The sequence below is a fragment of the Podarcis gaigeae genome (assembly GCF_964106915.1).
Source record: "Podarcis gaigeae genome assembly, chromosome: W".
NCBI lineage: Eukaryota > Metazoa > Chordata > Lepidosauria > Squamata > Lacertidae > Podarcis > Podarcis gaigeae.
In genome coordinates this window covers 22838456-22856704 of record NC_139695.1, presented here as the reverse complement: position 1 = coordinate 22856704, position 18249 = coordinate 22838456, and the positions used below count along the sequence as shown (strand labels likewise).

The window sequence follows — 18249 nt, the reverse complement described above, 5'->3', positions numbered from 1 at the left end:
CCGTTAAAATCTTAAATTTTATTCTGGGCTTTTTGCCCTGCCAGATAAATTTAGAAATGTCTTGCTGCCAACCCTTGAAACATTCCATCTTGTCCACAATTTGTAATGTTTGGAACAAAAACAACATTCTAGGCAATACATTCATCTTTATAGCTGTTATTCGACCAGACAAAGAAAGCTTCAAATTTGACCAGATTTCTAGATCTTTTTTCACTTGTTTCCAACATTTCTCATAATTATCTTTAAATAAATTCATATTTTTAGCTGTCATATTAATCCCTAAATATTTTACACTCTTAACCACAGTTAAACCTGTCTCATTCTGAAACCTCTCTTTCTCAATAACTGTTAAATTTTTCTCTAATACCTTAGTTTTTGACTTATTCAGTTTAAATCCTGCCACTTGACCAAATTCTTGAATTAATTCCAAAACCCTTTTAGTACTAGATTCTGGCTCTTGTAATGTAAGTACCAAGTCATCTGCAAATGCTCTCAGTTTATATTCCGGTCGGCGCCAGCGATTAATGGCGGACTTCTCCCGGAGCTCCAAGAGAAGTCTGCTCCACGGGTTCGGGTCCTGCCGCTACGGCGAAGCGGGGACCCTCAGAAATCACAGGCAGTGAAGCCTGTGAACAAGGAGGCTCGGCGGGTACCTTTGGGTTCTCTCTGAACTGCGAAGGAGCCTTTTTAAAACTTGATTTGAACACTTCAAGTATAAAAGAACTGGGAGTACAAGTCAGTGCTAATGCTCAGAATATTGGGAAACTTAGAGGAATCAGCTACTACCCGAAAGATTGCAGAGGGGGCAAAGGAGATTGCAATTGCTACACAAGAGAAAATACCACCGGTTGTTAAGAAACTGGAGGATCATGACTTGTCCTTTGCTATGATAGATCTACAAAGGAAAGAACGGAATTTAAGATTGTGATTTGTACTGGAAAGTGAGCAAGACAACTTGGTGGATTTCCTTACAAAAGAGTTCTTTGAAGTTTGGCAAGAGGGCCTGGAGGAGGATGAAGTCAAGATTGTGAGTGCATTTAGACTTGGAATAAGACAAAAAAAGAATAAGGCAAGAGACTGTTTGATTACTTTGAGATCAAAGGAAGAAAGAGACAAAATTTTAAATCTGCACTACCAAAAAACGCTGGAAATTGAAGATTCTTTTTTGGAGATTTTTAAAGATATACCTAAGCCCATTTTGGATGCAAGAGGTGAATACAGAGATCTGGCTACACTACTGAATTTAGAGATCTGACTACACTACTGAATCTTCTTTAGGTGGGAATTCCCCCAAGGCCTATCTTTCAAATACAGAGGAAAGAAAATAAGAATAAAGACATTGAGTGATAAAGACAAATTTTTGAGAGACCATGAAGAAAACCTGTTGAAGGAACTGGAGGCTGGAGAGGAACCAACATCACCAGGAAAAGGAATATTGGATATAGCAAATTTATCGTTTGGATTGCAGCCACCAACAGAAGACGAACAACGACTGGGAGCAGTAGGAGTAAGTAAATAACCCCATCATGGCTCTGCGACTTCTAAGTTGGAACTGTAACGGTTTGAACGTACCTCGCAAGAGGAAGAACGTTTTTCATATATTAAAGAAACAACAATTGGACTTGATTTGCCTACAAGAGACACATGTGATGAGAGCACATAGAAGATTACTTATTAATAAAAAACTAGGACAAGAATTTATCTCATCTGACAGAGTGAAAAAAAGAGGAGTTGCTATTTATGCAAAGGACAGTTTGATGCCGAAATTGATATTTAAAGATGAACAAGGAAGATATTTGGCAATTGAAATTCAATTTCGAGGACAGAAATTCTTGATTGTAGGAGTTTATGCACCGAATGAAGGCAAATCTGAATTTTTTAAGAAGTTGCATGAGACATTGCTGGACTATTTGGACTTTAATGTAATTTTGATGGGAGACATGAACGGGGTAATCTCTACAAATATGGACAAAGCACAAAGACAAGTGATTTCTAAAGATGGAAGATTACCAAAAACTTTTTTTTGAAATGACTGATAATATGGACTTGGTTGATATTTGGAGAACAAAAAATCCTCTTGAGAGAGAGGGAACCTTCTTTTCTGAAGCCAAAATGACCTGGACCAGAATTGACCAAATATGGGTTACTAGAGGATTGGCACGAAAGATAAAAAAAGTGGAAATCTGCCCAAAAACATGCTCTGACCATAATGCCGTGAAGATGGAGATGAATCAAACAACAGCTGGCACCTTTAGATGGAGGATGAATGACACCTTATTCAGAGATAAAGAATTTTGTAAAAAGGCCCAAAAAACATTGGGAGACTATTTCGAGATTAATATGAGGACTAGTGTTGAAAAAAGAGTAATCTGGGACGCAAGCAAAGCCGTTATGAGAGGTTTCTTGATACAACAAAATGCAATAAAAAAGAGAAGCCAAAATGTGAAAAAGGATAAGATCTTGGAAAAGATAAAAGAAGGAGAAAAGAAATTAAGATCAAAACCAAAGTCTCAGGAGATTTTGAGAGAAATTAAACTCCAAGTTGCATGGAATAAGTTTCAATCCGTTACCCCCGAGGATGTGGACAGGCTGCTTGGACGCGTGAAACCAACCACCTGTCTCCTTGATCCTTGCCCATCCTGGCTAATAAAAGCAAGCCGGGAAGGGCTGGGCGATGGGCTCTGCGGGGTGGTGAATGCTTCCCTCTGTGAGGGAACATTCCCAGATCCGCTGAAAGAGGCGGTCGTTAAGCCGCTTCTTAAAAAACCATCTTTAGACCCGGCCAGTATGGCCAACTATCGCCCAGTCTCAAATCTTCCATTCTTGGGCAAGGTGATTGAGCGTGTTGTTGCTGAACAACTCCAGGCACGCCTGGAGGATGCGGACCATTTGGATCCCTTCCAATCGGGGTTCAGGCCTCATCATGGGACTGAAACTGCCTTGGTCGCACTGGTTGATGATCTCCGGCGAGCTAGGGACAAAGGTGAGAGTTGTTTCCTAGTTCTGCTGGATCTCTCAGCGGCCTTTGATACAATCGACCATAACATCCTTCTGGACCGTCTAGAGGGGTTGGGAGCTGGGGGCACTGTTATACAGTGGTTTCGCTCCTTCCTCCTGGGCCGTGTTCAGAAAGTGGTGGTGGGGGATGAGTGTTCAGACCCTTGGGCCCTCACTTGTGGGGTACCTCAGGGTTCCGTCCTCTCCCCCATGCTTTTTAACATCTATATGAAGCCGCTGGGAGAGATCATCAGGGGGTTTGGACTGGGTGTCCATCAATATGCAGATGATACCCAGCTCTACCTCTCTTTCAAATCAGAACCAGTGAAGGCGGTGAAGGTCCTGTGTGAGTTCCTGGAGGCGGTTGGAGGATGGATGGCGGCTAATGGATTGAAGCTGAATCCTGACAAGACAGAAGTACTGTTTTTGGGGGACAGGGGGCGGGCTGGTGTGGAGGACTCCCTGGTCCTGAATAGGGTAACTGTGCCCCTGAAGGACCAGGTGCGTAGCCTGGGAGTCATTTTGGACTCACAGCTGTCCATGGAGGCGCAGGTCAATTCTGTATCCAGGGCAGCTGTCTACCAACTCCACCTGGTACGCAGGCTGAGACCCTACCTGCCCGCGGACTGTCTCGCCAGAGTGGTGCAGGCTCTAGTTATCTCCCGCTTGGACTACTGCAATGCACTCTACGTGGGGCTACCTTTGAAGGTGACTCGGAAACTACAGCTAATCCAGAATGCGGCAGCTAGACTGGTGACTGGGGGCGGCCGCCGAGACCACATAACACTGGTCTTGAAAGACCTACACTGGCTCCCAGTACGTTTCCGAGGACAATTCAAAGTGTTGGTGTTGACCTTTAAAGCCCTAAACGGACTCGGCCCAGTATACCTGAAGGAGCGTCTCCACCCCCATCGTTCTGCCCGGACGCTGAGGTCCAGTGCCGAGGGCCTTCTGGCGGTTCCCTCATTGCGAGAAGCACAGCTACAGGGAACCAGGCAGAGGGCCTTTTCGGTAGTGGCGCCCGCCCTGTGGAATGCCCTCCCATCAGATGTCAAAACGATAAACAACTACTTGACATTCAGAAGACATCTTAAGGCAGCCCTGTTCAGGGAAGTTTTTAATGTATGATATTTTAGTGTTTTCTGGTTTCTATGGAAGCCGCCCAGAGTGGCTGGGGAAACCCAGCCAGATGAGCGGGGTACAAATAATAAATTATTATTATTATTATTATTATTATTATTATTATTATTATTATTATTATTATTATTATTATTATAATATCATACTCAGTATACGGAACTGATGAATCAAGAAATAGAATGGAAAATCAAACAAATGAGACAGAAGACCTTTGAATCCGCAGATAAATGTGGTAAATTTTTGGCTTGGCAATTGAAGAAGAGACAAAAACTAAATACAGTGACAAATTTGGAAGTGGATGGAAAGAGTATTTATAATCCAAATGAGATTAGAAGCTGCTTCCAGAGATACTTTAAGCAATTATATGCACAAGGGCCACAAAAAGATTCTGATATAGAACAATTTTTGGAGAAAAATGGACTAAAGAAAATTTCTAGTGAAAATAAAGTACTTTTGAACCAGAAAATAACTGAACAAGAAATAGAAGGTGCCATTCAAAATATGCAATTGGGCAAATCTCCGGGGCCTGATGGATTGACTTCCAAATATTATAAAATCTTAAAGGAATGGATAGTACAACCTTTGAAGGAAGTCTGTAACGAAATTCTTGAGGGGAAAAAAGCTCCTGAAACGTGGAAAGAGGCTTACATCACGCTTATACCGAAGACAGAGACTGAAAAGACCCAACTTAAGAACTACCGACCAATTTCTTTATTAAATGTGGATTACAAAATTTTTGCTGACATTTTAGCTAAAAGATTTAAAAAAGTTTTGATGGGGGAGATTCATAGGGATCAAGCAGGTTTTCTCCCGAGAAGACATTTAGCAGATAATGTAAGGAACATAATAGACATTTTGGAAATGCTAGAAGTTAATATAAATACAAAAGCTGTTCTGATATTTGTTGACGCGGAGAAAGCCTTTGACAATATTTCTTGGACCTTTATGAAGAAGAATCTCCAGGGGATGGGGGTAGGTCAAGGGTTCGAAAACGGTATAGGCGCGATATATTCTGAACAAAAGGCTAAACTTATAGTGAATAATGTGATTACGGAAGAACTCAAGATAGAAAAAGGGACACGTCAGGGGTGTCCAATTTCCCCATTGCTTTTTATTTCGGTCCTGGAGGTTTTGCTGAACATGATAAGAAAGGACCAGGTGGTTAAAGGGGTTCAGGTCGGAGCGGAAGAGGACAAAGTCTTTATAGTCCTGAGTTCCCTTGATGACAACTATGATATGCTGGTCAATTCCCTCGAGTCTGTAGAGACTGATAAGCTGACTCTGGAATATGTTACTGGACAGTTGTATGCAGAGGAGGACAGGCGTGCAGAGCGAAAGATGACCTCAGCCCAGCTGTTGGAGCATCCCAGAGGGAACAACAGCTGGGAAGAGCAGAGGTGTCGGGAGTCGGAGAAACAGCCAGGAGGAGCTGCTGCAGACCAGCCGGTGGTCAACAAAGTAAAAAGGTGTTTTTGCTGCAAGTCCAGTGGACATCTGCTGCGGGACTGCCCGAGAAAACAACAAAAACAGCAGAAGCACAGGAGGCAGCAGAGAGAGTCTACCGCTTGGGTGTCTGCAGATGGTCAAGAAAAGGAAGAGCTGTGGGTTCTAGACAGTGGAGCTTCTCAAACCTTTTGTAAAAGAAAAGGATTGCTAACTGATGCTAGGGCTTCAAACAAAAAACTGGTAAGTCTTGCTACGGGCCAGAAAGCTAATGTGGTTTGTGAGGGGGAGGTTGTGTTCCCACAGCTGGGACACACATTCAGGAATGTGTTGTGTGTGCCTAGTTTGCAAAACAATTTCCTGAGTATTCCAGACTTGGCAAAAGCAGGCTTTGAAGTAAACTTTGTGGGAGATCAGTGACAGATAAAGCAAAATGGGGCAGTGTTGGCAAATGCTAACCTTAGAACTAATATGTATGTACTGCAGTGTGAGTCTAAGGTTGCGAATGTGCAAAATGTCCCAACCCATGATATGTGTATTCATCTCCTGCACAGGCATCTGGCTCATGCTAGCTTTAAGGTGCTGAACAAAACATTGGAGTTGTGTGGGGGGATGAAAAACATTAAAAGTTGTGATAATTACTTAGACTGCAATATCTGCAAGGAGGTTAAAAGAAGGGCTTGCCCAGTAGCAAGAGCAAGCCAGAGAGAAACCAAAAAACCACTGGAGTTGATTCATGCTGATGTAACTGGTCCTTTTCCACCAAGTGTCTCCCATAACAAGTACTGTTTGATCCTAGTGGATGACTATTCTAGATTTGGCTGGGTCTATCCATTAAAGCAAAAGTCTGACGTTGCCCAAACTTTGAAGTTCTGGGTAAGAAGGGTAGAAAGGCAACTTGGTGAAAAGGTGTGCTCTATTCAGACAGACAGGGGAGGAGAGTTTATGGCAAGCTCCCTAAGAAACTGGTTGCGTTCCCAAGGGATTAAACATAGGCTTAACAATGTGGCAACGCCTCAGGAGAACGGAGTAGCAGAGCGTAGGGGAGGTGTCTTGCAGACACAAATGAAAGCATTGTTAGCAGATGCAAATCTTCCAATGAAGTACTGGGCTGAGAGTATTAAGACCGCGAATTATATTGGGAATCGCTTGTGGTCAAGGGTACTAGATGACATACCCTATAAAATTCTCTATAACAAAAGTCCAAATTTGCAACATTTAAGAATCTTTTGGGGCAAAGGCGTGGGTTGACATACCTGTAAAGAACCGAAGAAAAGGTGGGAAAAGGGCACAGCAGTTGCTATTTCTTGGGTATGAAAGTGGTACGAAAGCCTACAGGTTTGAAGATGATAAAAATCTTTTGAGTTATAGTCGATCAGCTAGCTTTAATGAGCAAAGAAATTGGCCCAAGATACATGCAAACCTGCTGCCAGAAAAAGTTTTACTGCCGAGCGTACCTGTTGAGGCAGCTGAAACAAAGCTAAGAATTGGCAGCTCTCCCAGAGAAACTGAAAGGGAGGAGGTAAAGGTTGAGCATTTTTCTCCAGCTGCTAGCATGGAGCAGTGGGGAAAATAAAGTGTAACAGGGACAGGAGGAGGTAAATCTCCAGAATCAATCCACCCCAAAAGCAGTCCTGAAGGTAGCCCAGGGGGTGAGATTAATGAACCAAGGAGGTCTGCAAGAAGTAATAAAGGTCAACCTCCAGACCGTTATGGGTTCCCAGCCACCATAAACCAGGTTTGTGTAACTGAGCCAGAAAACTTTGAAGAAGTGCAAGAGTTACCTACTCTAGAGAAAGAGGCGTGGTTAAAGGCAATACAGGCAGAGTATAACTCTCTGCTAAACAACAATGTGTTTGTACCTACAGAATTGCCTGAAGGTAAAAAGCCCATAAGCTGTAAGTGGGTTTTTAAAGTGAAAAAGCTGGCTGATGGTAGTTGTCAGAGGAAAGCCAGGTTGTTTGCAAGGGGCTTTACACAAAGGAAAAAGATACATTATGATGAAGTGTTTGCCCCAAAGCCACTCCCGATCTCAGGAGGGGTGTGTGTTGCGGGCTCACGCCCCACCCACATTCTCGCGGGGCTGGCGCTAGCCCCGCGGGACTCAGGGATCCCCATTGATATTCATTTCCGGCAGCGCCAGCCAATTGGCTGGCGCTGGGGGCGGGCCCACCTGAGGGCACTTAAGGTTAGGTCAGCCCGGGCTCGCCCCTTTTCCTCCTCTGCAGCAGCCGCAGTTTGGTCTTTCCGAGGATCGCTGCTCCAACGGACTGTTCCTTTTGTTCTTCGCCCCAGCCGGCTTCTCCCTACGCCGCCCTCCGAGCTTCGTGCTTTGAGTGCTTGTGATTGTCGCTGTCAGGAGAAGTCCAGATCGGAGTTCATCTCTCCGATTAGCGCTCACCAGCCAAGCCTGCTGCGGCTTGCAGCGGCTTGTTTTCATCGTTTCCCGGCTTTATCTTCCACTGGCTGTTCGGAGTACACAGCGCACCCATCTATTCAGGTTTGGGCTACTGGGGTCCGGATTTTAGCTTTAGTTTCGTCGCAGCTGGCACTGCCGCGAGCGCGGGGCTTGTGTGGCTGGAAAGGAGCGTTACTTGATTTAAGCACAGCCGCATTTGCGGGGTTCGTGGGGACTGCGAGATAGCATTTCTGCGGCTTGGGGCTTGAAGTTATTTGCAGGGTTTGTGGGGCTACATAGGGAGTGTTTTGCGCGGCTTCAGGAGAGCGTATTATTTGGTGGCTGAGGCGCCTGACGACGGGGGGAGGGTCGTAGGGTTTGCAAGGTGGCAATTTTACTGCTTTGGTTTGATAACAATTTTAGCGATTGCCGTCCGTTGATCTTTGGGGCTTACTTTTCCTTTTTGTCGGATCGCTCAGCACGAAGCGTCGTGGTTGCTAAGCTACGGGCCCACCCCCGGCCGCCATTTTGCAGCTGCCCACGTGGCTTCTAGGCGGCCGCCATCTTACGATAGGCAACTAAGCCTGTGAAGTCTCTCTCATTTTAGGTCGCTCTCATTTTGAGTCTCTCTCATTTAAACTCATTTTAAGTTACGCTTTACATATTTGACATTACAGCCCATCTGGTTGATTTTAGGTGAATAAAGGCCTCTAGGGGGCTTTGCCCTGGCAAAGAGATCATCCGTTCGGAACTTTAATTGAAATTCAAAGGTGGTTAGGAGGCTCATTTCCAGGCGTGTCAAGGCTTTATAATTTCTGCATTATATTCAATTGGCTGCTTTATCGACAGGGCTGAGGCGCCCCAAGGGGCTTTACCTGGCCCTTTGCAAGTCATTGATTGGTAGTTTAAATTAGTTAATTAAATTAATCTGGAAAAGCCGCTATATATATATAATAAAGTATATCTGCTAATTTTGAAAAGTTATACTCAATCTGGCAATTATTTTGTTCGGTTAAAATAAAATAATATAAAAAATAAAATAAAATAAAACAAAATAAAATAAAAGCATTGCATTTGTTACGCTACAGGGGCCATATATTTAATCTGGTAAGAGGCAGGGTTAGTCACTGCTTGGTTTCCCAAGAGGCTGGCCTGGGACAGCATTTCCTGATCCTAGGGCGCAGCTGTCTCTTATTCAGTGTTGGCTACCTGGTATTAATTAAGCATAGTAGGAAGGTTATTCCAAAGTTTTAAGAGGCTTGCCGTCATCTCCTCTACCTTACTCTGAGCCGCTGGTTGGCAATACTACCAACTATAATTGTGAAATATTTAGGTGAATAATTAGAATATCAGTTAATAATAGTAATAATAATAATAACAATATAACTATAAATAAATAAATTAATTAAAAAAGTGAATAGCACAAAATTATTGTGAAGATATATATATATAAATAAATAATAATAATAATTATAAATAAATAAATACATAATTAAAATAGTCAATAATCTGCATTGATCAATAGACAGATACTCAAATCCTTTACAGTCATACATATTCTTTTACATATTTGAGTTTAATATGACTAACAGGGGCAACGCCCAAACACCCCAGTCGGGTGGCGCTCTTGTGCCCGTGGCGCCAGGTAATCCACAAGCTATAGCGCAGCTCATCGCGGCAATACAAGCCTTTTACGCACAATGCGAGCCTCCGGTAGCCTCAACGTCTTCCATAGTGGAGCTACCTCAAGACTGCATACCCGACACCCCCCCCTCCCAGCCAGCAGGGCCAGGCAGGACCCTCTTCAGCTATGTCTAGCACGGCGCAACAAGGGTCCAACCGGCCCCAGACACGTTTGCAAACTGCACGTGCACAGAAGTCTAAGCCTAGTGCCCAGAAGGCCAGGTCTGGTGCACAAAAGACCAGGACCAACACGCAGAGGGCCAGGCCATCAAGGGCCACCTCCTCTGCTGCAGGTCGGGAGACAATAGATGTTCCTAGTGTTTTTCAGGATACTCCAGCCCACCACAGTCCATCGGAAGGGTCGTCCTCGGACGACGAGCTGCCTCCCCAGCAAGCAGCTTCTACCTCTAGTGACCCAGCCCCGCGAGGCAGCAGCTCCCACAGAGGGAAGCGGAAATCGAAGAGGAAGCACGTGTCCAAGAAGAACAGGAGAAGGGACCCATCTGACTCCAAGGATGAGACAGGTACTTCTTCTTCGGAGAGTGATAGTGATGCGCCCATGGAGACTTACTGGGGGGAGGGTGAAGAGACAGGTGCCCCTTTGTTGGTCCATGAGAGGCGGGCCAATTCGCACCGCAAAACCTTTAACGGGACCCTAGATTGGAAAGATGGGGCGCTAGTCGAGGACGTAAAGGTTGCAACTCACTTGTCTACTGATTTTATCTTGGGAAATCACCTTTCCAAGTGAAAAAGGGATAAGATACTGAATGGGGATTTTGTAGATATCTTTACTTTGCTACCGCCGGCACAGTTAAAGGGAAAAGGGGAGAAAAAGAGGTATTATGGTAAAAAAAAGATATAGGACCCCTCGCGCAGAGCACACATTTGAGAACCGGCTTAATGGCTACCAGGTTTTCATGGGGATAGTTGTGGGTTGTTATCCAAAACGCGGGTTGCACCTTGCTTCTTATCTGGCTCATGTGAGAAGGGCTCGTGAATTAGCGGGAGATGAGGCTGCTATTTCGTACGATGAGGATTTTCGTAGGAATGCCTCACTTTTGTCCTCAACGCGCTGGGATCAAAGGGACAATAACTACTGGATGGAGCATGTGGGGACTAACATCAAAAAGAAAACTCACGACCAAGCGAAACCTGGTAAGGTGGATGCCAAACGTCGTAAGCAGTGCTGGGATTTCAATCGAGGGGTCTGCCAGCGCACCTCTTGTAAGTACTTGCACGAATGTGATAAGTGTTTAGGCAGCCACCCGGCTATTATAGCAGATTTCCAGGTGCATTCAGACGCGGCAGGTTCCTTGGGATTTGGGGTTTACTTCAGAGGTCAGTGGTGTGCACAACGATGGCCCTCAGCCTGGCAGGGCAAACCCATACTACGTGATCTAACATTCTTAGAATTCTTCCCTATCGTTGTTGCAATTCACATATGGGCCGAGCAATTTAAGGACCATAGGGTCTGCTTTTGGACAGACAACCAAGCAGTGGTGTCGGTTTTAAATAAGCAATCTTCACATTCCCCCAGAGTAGCGTCGCTGCTGCGGTACTTTGTTCTTTCCTGCCTCCGGCTAAACCTGTATGCCTCGGCTAGATTTGTTCCGGGTATTGATAACAACATTGCGGATGCTCTATCTCGTTTCCAGATGGAACGCTTTCGCTCATTGGCGCCGGATGCGCAGCAGCTGCCGCAGCCATTTCCGGAACACCTCTGGAGTATTGGCAACGAGAAGCAATAAAGGGAGTATTGTCAGCGGTGCCCCCCTCAACTTTAAGATCATATAACAAGGCGTGGTTAGATTTCACATCTTTTCGCCAAAAAAAAAGAGTGGTTTAAACCAGGCAGGCCCCCGTCTAGGTCGGAGGTCATAGAATATCTTGTGCGCCTCCGCGATTTAGGATGGGCCCCAAAAACCCTTAATATTCATTCAGCGGCAATATCTTCTTCTCAAAAGCCCTCTTCTCAGTCGATCCCTGCGCACACTTTGTGGTGCGGAAGATGCTGGAGGGCTGGCGGGGGTCCCGGCCTCCTAGCTCCGACAGCAGAAGGCCCATAACTAACACTCTATCGCGGGGATGGCGTGCATCTCTCTGATGCGGGTAACGGCATTTGGCTGGCCGACATTTTTCAGTGAATCAGGGATTGGTTACAGGCGTGAGGGTATTGGCGGCGAGCTGGGCTCGTGTGGCGGTTAGGCATTGGCCAGGGTATTGTCATGCAAATGAGGTCGGGGGGGAGGATCGCCATCACCTCCCCCAATTCTTGAAGAGTAGTTCGTTAAAGGACTCCGGGGGGCGTCGCCTCGTCCAAAACCTACGGAGGCTAGGCCCTAAAGCGCCCCCCCCCGAGCGGTAACCCCTCGGGGAGCGCCCTGGGATGTGCATCTCGGGGGCTCCCCCTGTTGGTGCTTAACACTTCCCGGTTAGACCGGATAGTCTGTTAGGGCCAATGCCTAAGGCCAATACCACTCTTACCTGTAATCAATAAAGTTGTGGCCATTTTTCGCCCATTAACCTAAATTCTGGTGTCTTTATTTATTCCATCTGTGGGGGGGGGGCGGGTATCGCCACGCAAAGCCACTCCTGATCTCAGGGGGGGGGGTGTTGCGGGCTCACGCCCCACCCACATTCTCGCGGGGCTGGCGCTAGCCCCGCGGGACTCAGGGATCCCCATTGATATTCATTTCCGGCAGCACCAGCCAATTGGCTGGGGGCGGGCCCACCTGAGGGCACTTAAGGTTAGGTCAGCCCGGGCTCGCCCCTTTTCCTCCGCTGGAGCAGCCGCGGTTTCCCACCCACCTGCCCTTTAGGTGTGCATTAGGTGTTTGCTATGGGCTTCAGCTGGTCGCCGCAAGGGGCCTGGAAGGAGTTTTTTCATTTGGCTAATTGGCTGAATTTTGAAGCCACTTGGTTTTTTCGCCTACCTCGTAGCAAATCGTCACAACTCCTTGGATTGGCGGTTAAGCATTGGCCAGGGTATTGTCATGCAAATGAGGTTGGGGGGGAGGATCGCCATCACCTCCCCCAATTTTTGAAGGGTAGTTCGTTAAAGGACTCCGGGGGCGTCGCCTCGTCCGAAACCTACGGAGGCTAGGGCCTAAAGCACCCCCCCGAGCGGTAACCCCTCGGGGAGCGCCCAGGGATGTGCATCTCGGGGGCTCCCCCTGTTGGTGCTTAATCCTTCCCGGTTAGACCGGATAGTCTGTTAGGGCCAATGCCTAAGGCCAATACCACTCTTACCTGTAATCAATAAAGTTGTGGCCATTTTTCGCCCATTAACCTAAATTCTGGTGTCCGGTGTCTTTATTTATTCCATCTGTGGGGGGGGCGGGTATCGCCATGCAACAGCAAAGGCTGAAACAGTAAAATCAGTTTTAGCAATGGCAAGTCTGAGAGGGTTAAAAGTTAATCATTTTGATGTTGCCTCAGCATATTTAAATGCTCCTATTGACACCGAGGTGTATTTACAGCAAATACCAGGTTATGAGCTGGAAAAAGACAGCATGGTGTTAAAGCTGCAAAGGGTTACACCAAAGTGCACGTCTATGGCATGAATGCATAGACACAACTTTGAAAAAGATGGGATTCAAACAAAGCCTGGCTGATTCCTGTTTATATTCAGCAATGGTGCAAGGAAGTGTTTGTTATTTACTTTTGTATGTTGACAATATCTGTCTAATAACAACTGCACAAAAGCAAGTGTCTTGGTTTATAAACAGCCTAGGTAACAAATACAAACTGAAGGATAGAACTTTCTTTATGTATGCCACAACAGCAGCAAGAATACTCATTGCAAAGTACTGGAAGACACAGGATCTACCCACTCTGGAAGAATGGCAGACGAAGGTGATGGACTATATGGGACTGGCAGAAATGACTGGCAGAATCCGAGACCAGGGAGAAGAGTCGGCGGAAGAAGATTGGAAGAAATTTAAAGACTATCTACAGAAATATTGCAAAATTAATGAATGTTAGAATGATGTCGGATAAAAATTAAGTGGTTTTCAAATGTAATGCTTTAAGAGAATATGGGGGGGGGGAGAGAGGTTTAGAAATAGGTTAAAATTTATTGATAAGGATTTGCTGAACTAACAATTTGAATTGGAATACAAAAAATGGAGGTATGAGGAGGTCTGGGAAATAAGTTAATGAAAAATAAGTAATAGATGTTATTCTAAAGCAGCAATGCTGCAGCAAGCAAAGGCTCTAGCAGCTCAGTCTGCTGCTTGTGGCTGGAAAGCCAAACAGGAAGTATGTGACTGTTGCCATGAAAACGAAGGGGCAGAAGGGAAAAACAGCTCCGAGACAGAAGAGCTCTGCATTCCAAACATTCCTGTGGTTAATCCTGTCCAAGGAAAGGAATGCTGTTGCTTAGCAACGAAGGCCAGTTTCACGAGAGGGCTGGAAGTCAGGCTTTGCCTCGGAGAGGCAAAAACAAGGTTTTGTTTTGACTTAGGCCCAAACAAACGAACTGTTGGAAAGGGACTTTCCAAAGCGGCCAGTGTTATAGCTGCCAGGTGCACAGAGTGTAAACAAGCCAGCTATTGGATTTTAGAGGCTTGTGTTTGAGAGTCAATGCAAGGACTCAAAATGGATGCCAAGAAGGGGGGAGGCCTGCCTTCTCCAAGCTTCCTGACCAGTGACAATTATGCATCTTGGTCTATTAAGATGAAGGCCTTGCTGCAGAATCAGAGACTGTTTGGGGTGATTGAGAACCCCATCCCTGCAGCACCAACGCGTGCTTGGGAGTCACAGGATGTAAAGGCCAGAACAGCTATAATTCTGTGCGTGTCAGACTCTCAGCTTATTCACATACAGCATTTAGAGCACGCGAAAGATGTTTGGGACACGCTGAGAAGGACACATCAGAGAGATGCAGGTTCTTCAGCGTTGCTGTATTTTGAGAAGCTGACCAACCTGAGGCTTGCGCCTGATGGAGATGTTCAAGCGCACCTGACGGAAATGAAATTCCTGCGTCAGCAGATGGTGGAACGCAATTTCCGTCTGCAGGAAGAAGTGTTTTGCTTCATGGTGATCAACAGCCTGAATCGGACTTACAAAACAGTTGCCAGTCAGCTGGGGTCTCTCCCAGCAGCTGATCTAACATCGGACAGGGTCTTTGCCGTCGTTCTGAATGAACATGACAGACTTGCCGCCCTGGAAGTCAAGGACAGGGGGAGACAAGAACGGAGTTCTGACACCCCCACTGCTGTTGCTACTGGAGAAAATGCTGTAGCGTTAAACGTTGTCCGATGCTACAATTGTGGACAGACTGGGCATCTTCAGCGGTACTGTAAGAAGCCACGTCAGCAGAAAGGAGCCAAGGGAAGCTCCACAAAGTCTGAGGCGTCAGACAAAGGTCACACCAAGCCAAAGGCAAAGACTGCAAAGGCTTTGATGTCGCTAAAAGCCACACCAGAAGTGGGGAATTCTTTCGTTTTGGACACGGGAGCCACAGTTCACATGACAGGACACAGAGGACTATTTTTTATGTTTAAGAAGCAAAGCTTCGCGGTACAACAGGCCAATGGTCAAGAGCTGGAAGCCACCGGAATTGGGACTGTGTATCTTGAAAGTCTGAACTTGACTATAAACAATGTATATTTGGTTCCAGAGTTGAAGTACAATCTGCTCAGCGTTTCGCAGATTGCCAAGAAGGGACTAAAACTGTCCTATGATGATCAACACTGCGAGATCTACAAAGATGGAGAGTTGTATCTTTCTGCCAAAGAGAAAGATGGACTGTATTTGTTGACTTTTGATCAAAGTGATTACATGGAATGTAATTCTTGTGATTCTAACATGATTTCTTTTGCAGGTGTAGCCAAGGAGAACACCAAGAAGGTGACCTCGAGGGTCAACAGGGCATTTCAGCGGGTGTATGCTGATGTGATTGGTCCTTTAGCACCATCTAGAGGCAATGCAAAGTATTACCTAATATGTGTTGATTCTTTTACAGGTTTTGTCTGGATTTATCTTTTGGAGAGACCGAAAGAAGCCTTAGAAAGGTTTAAAGAGTTTTGTGACAAGGTTAAAAATATGCATGATGCTGACATAGATTGTCTTTGCACAGATGAGAAGCCAATTTTTCTTTTACAGGAGTTCCAGAGGTTCCTGAAGAAGAAAGGGATAAGACACAAAATTGCTAGTTCCGAAGAAGCTTGGAACAGATGTGTCTGTGTTAGGGTGAACAAAGAATTGCAAAAGGGAATGCATGCGCAATTGCTTAGTTCACATCTGCCACATGAGTACTGGGCTGAGTCGCTAATGTCATATTGTTACACGTGGTTGAGAAAGTTTTCAAAAGAGTTGGGAAGTTCTCCTTTTGAGAAACTGTTCCACAGAAAACCTTCTGTTGCCCATTTCAAGGTTTTTGGGTCTCATGTGAGAACAGAAGCTCCGGGTGGAGTTAAGAATGCCAGAGGCATTTTTGTGGGTTATGAAAAGGGTCTCTACAGAGTAATTTTGTCTGAATCTGGTCAGGTGATTCTCACAAAATTTCTAGAGAGTGCTCCTGAACAGGAGAGAGTGATTGTTCACACATTTCCCACAGGTGATGATGATGATTCTGATGATGATGATGATGATGTTGATTTTATTGAGTTCAGTAGTACTGATGATGACAGCGATAGCTCAGACAGCTCAGTTGTCACAGTCATTGAGAGGAAATCTCACATAATGACTAGACCGTCAGAAGAAGAGGACGAACCACTGTTTACAATTGGTACTGGTTCTCCAAAGAGTCCAAAGGCTGAACCAGAAAGCAAAGAAGAGCAGCACCTCTTACGTAGGTCTGAGAGAGCAACGAAGGGTGTACCACCCAAGAGGTATTCACAAGAGTTTGCTGACTTAGCAGTGGCTGTGGTAAATGACCAAGGTCAAATTGAAGCTGTATCTGAGTCAGAGACAAAGGCACAACAGAGAGTTGTTAACCAAGGTAATGCAGAAGCACTCATTCCTTGGAAGTCACACAACCAGAGAGGTACATTGGTAAAACCAGTGGCGGGTAGTTCCAAGGGTGGAACTGAAACAACAGGGGAATGTTATACATATAATAACTGTTTGTTTTCTTCTCTGGATGACGCTTTGCTCGCAGCACGCATTGATACTTTAGGGGGAGTATGTTATTCTAAAGCAGCAATGCTGCAGCAAGCAAAGGCTCTAGCAGCTCAGTCTGCTGCTTGTGGCTGGAAAGCCAAACAGGAAGTATGTGACTGTTGCCATGAAAACGAAGGGGCAGTCCATTCTCCTTATTGAGCACAGGATGTGAGCTCAGTGTGTGTCATATGACCTGTACAGGATGTACATGGGTGGAGTTTGGAGTTTCTCTCTGTTTGTTGAAGAGAGCAGACATCTTTTACTGTATGGCTGCTAAAGACAGGAATAAAAGCATGTAGTTACATTTCTGTCTGTGTCTGATTCCCCTCCCTGGGGATATGCAGGGAGCAGGGAGGAGGAGAAGCAGTTGGTGTGTTTTTCTCACAGCCTGAGGAAAATCGCCGGAACGGACCTCGTATGTTTTTCCTGCCGGGAGTCGCCGGAGGGAGGTCAAAGGAATTCAGCCGGTGCCTGAACAGATAGGCACATACCTCTGACCGGGCGAGAATTCCAACAATAGAAACTTTATGTGTTTTTAATTATTTTTATTTTTGTATTTTTGTTAAGTACAGGTCAGGGTATGATGTTTCATGAACTCAATGTGAACTAAACATTCTAGGGTGGGTGAGGAAGGAATGCTTCAGCTTAGAGCGGTTTGCCAGAGTCATGTGCAGAAGCAAAACTTCCCATCAGCCAGAAGTAAACAGAGACAGAACCCTGCAGATGGCTCGAAGCAGAAGGGGGGGTGGAAAGCCCACGCCAGTGGAAAACAAGGCTTTGTTTGCTGGCACAGCTTCACCAAAGGCTAAAGGCAGGTCTGATGGCCAGGAGCAGGGGGGCATGCAGCAAAAGCCCACGGCAGTGGAAAACAAGGTTTTGTTTGCTGGCAATGCTTCACCAAAGGCTAAAGGCAAGTTTGATGGCCAGGAGCAGGGGGGCAAGCAGCAAAAGCCCACACCGGGAGAAAACAAGGTTTTGCTTGCTGGAAATCTGCTCCAAAGGCCAAGGCCAGGTTTGTTGTAGATTCGGGAGCCACGCGGCATTTGGCCAAAGATAAACATCTCTTTATCTCCTTCACGCCTCAAGATGGTGAGATCCACCAGGCTGATGGAAAGATGTTGCGAATTGCAGGAGTTGGGAATGTGAGACTGGCAAGTCTGCACACAACCATCAAAGATGGACTTTATGTTCCAGATTCTGCAGACAATTTGCTCAGTGTCCCACAGCTGACTGGGCATGGCTTTGAGATTTCCTTCAAGAGGAGCGTCTGTGTCATCAGGAAAGGCAAAGAGGACATTTTGCATGCAAAGTTTATAGATGGTTTGTTCTGTATAACTTATGATGACAATGGTGCTGCTGTGTCTAATGTTAATTCTTGTTGTGTTGCACAAACTAACAAAGTTCTTCATGCAGGACGCATTCACGAGGCACACAGAAGGTTTGCTCACATGTCTTGGCAGGCACTGGCCAAGATGCCTGAG

At 45.7% G+C, this 18249-nt stretch overlaps 1 long non-coding RNA gene across 1 annotated transcript in view; it reads left to right on the top strand.

Moving 5' to 3' along the window:
• Positions 1 to 18249, top strand: part of LOC310835984 — a 948096-nt gene that overhangs the window by 206093 nt on the left and 723754 nt on the right. Inside the window, exon 2 of the long non-coding RNA XR_014559803.1 lies at positions 14840 to 16822. This is a non-coding gene — a long non-coding RNA (uncharacterized lncRNA). The remainder of the gene's footprint in view (positions 1 to 14839; positions 16823 to 18249) is intronic.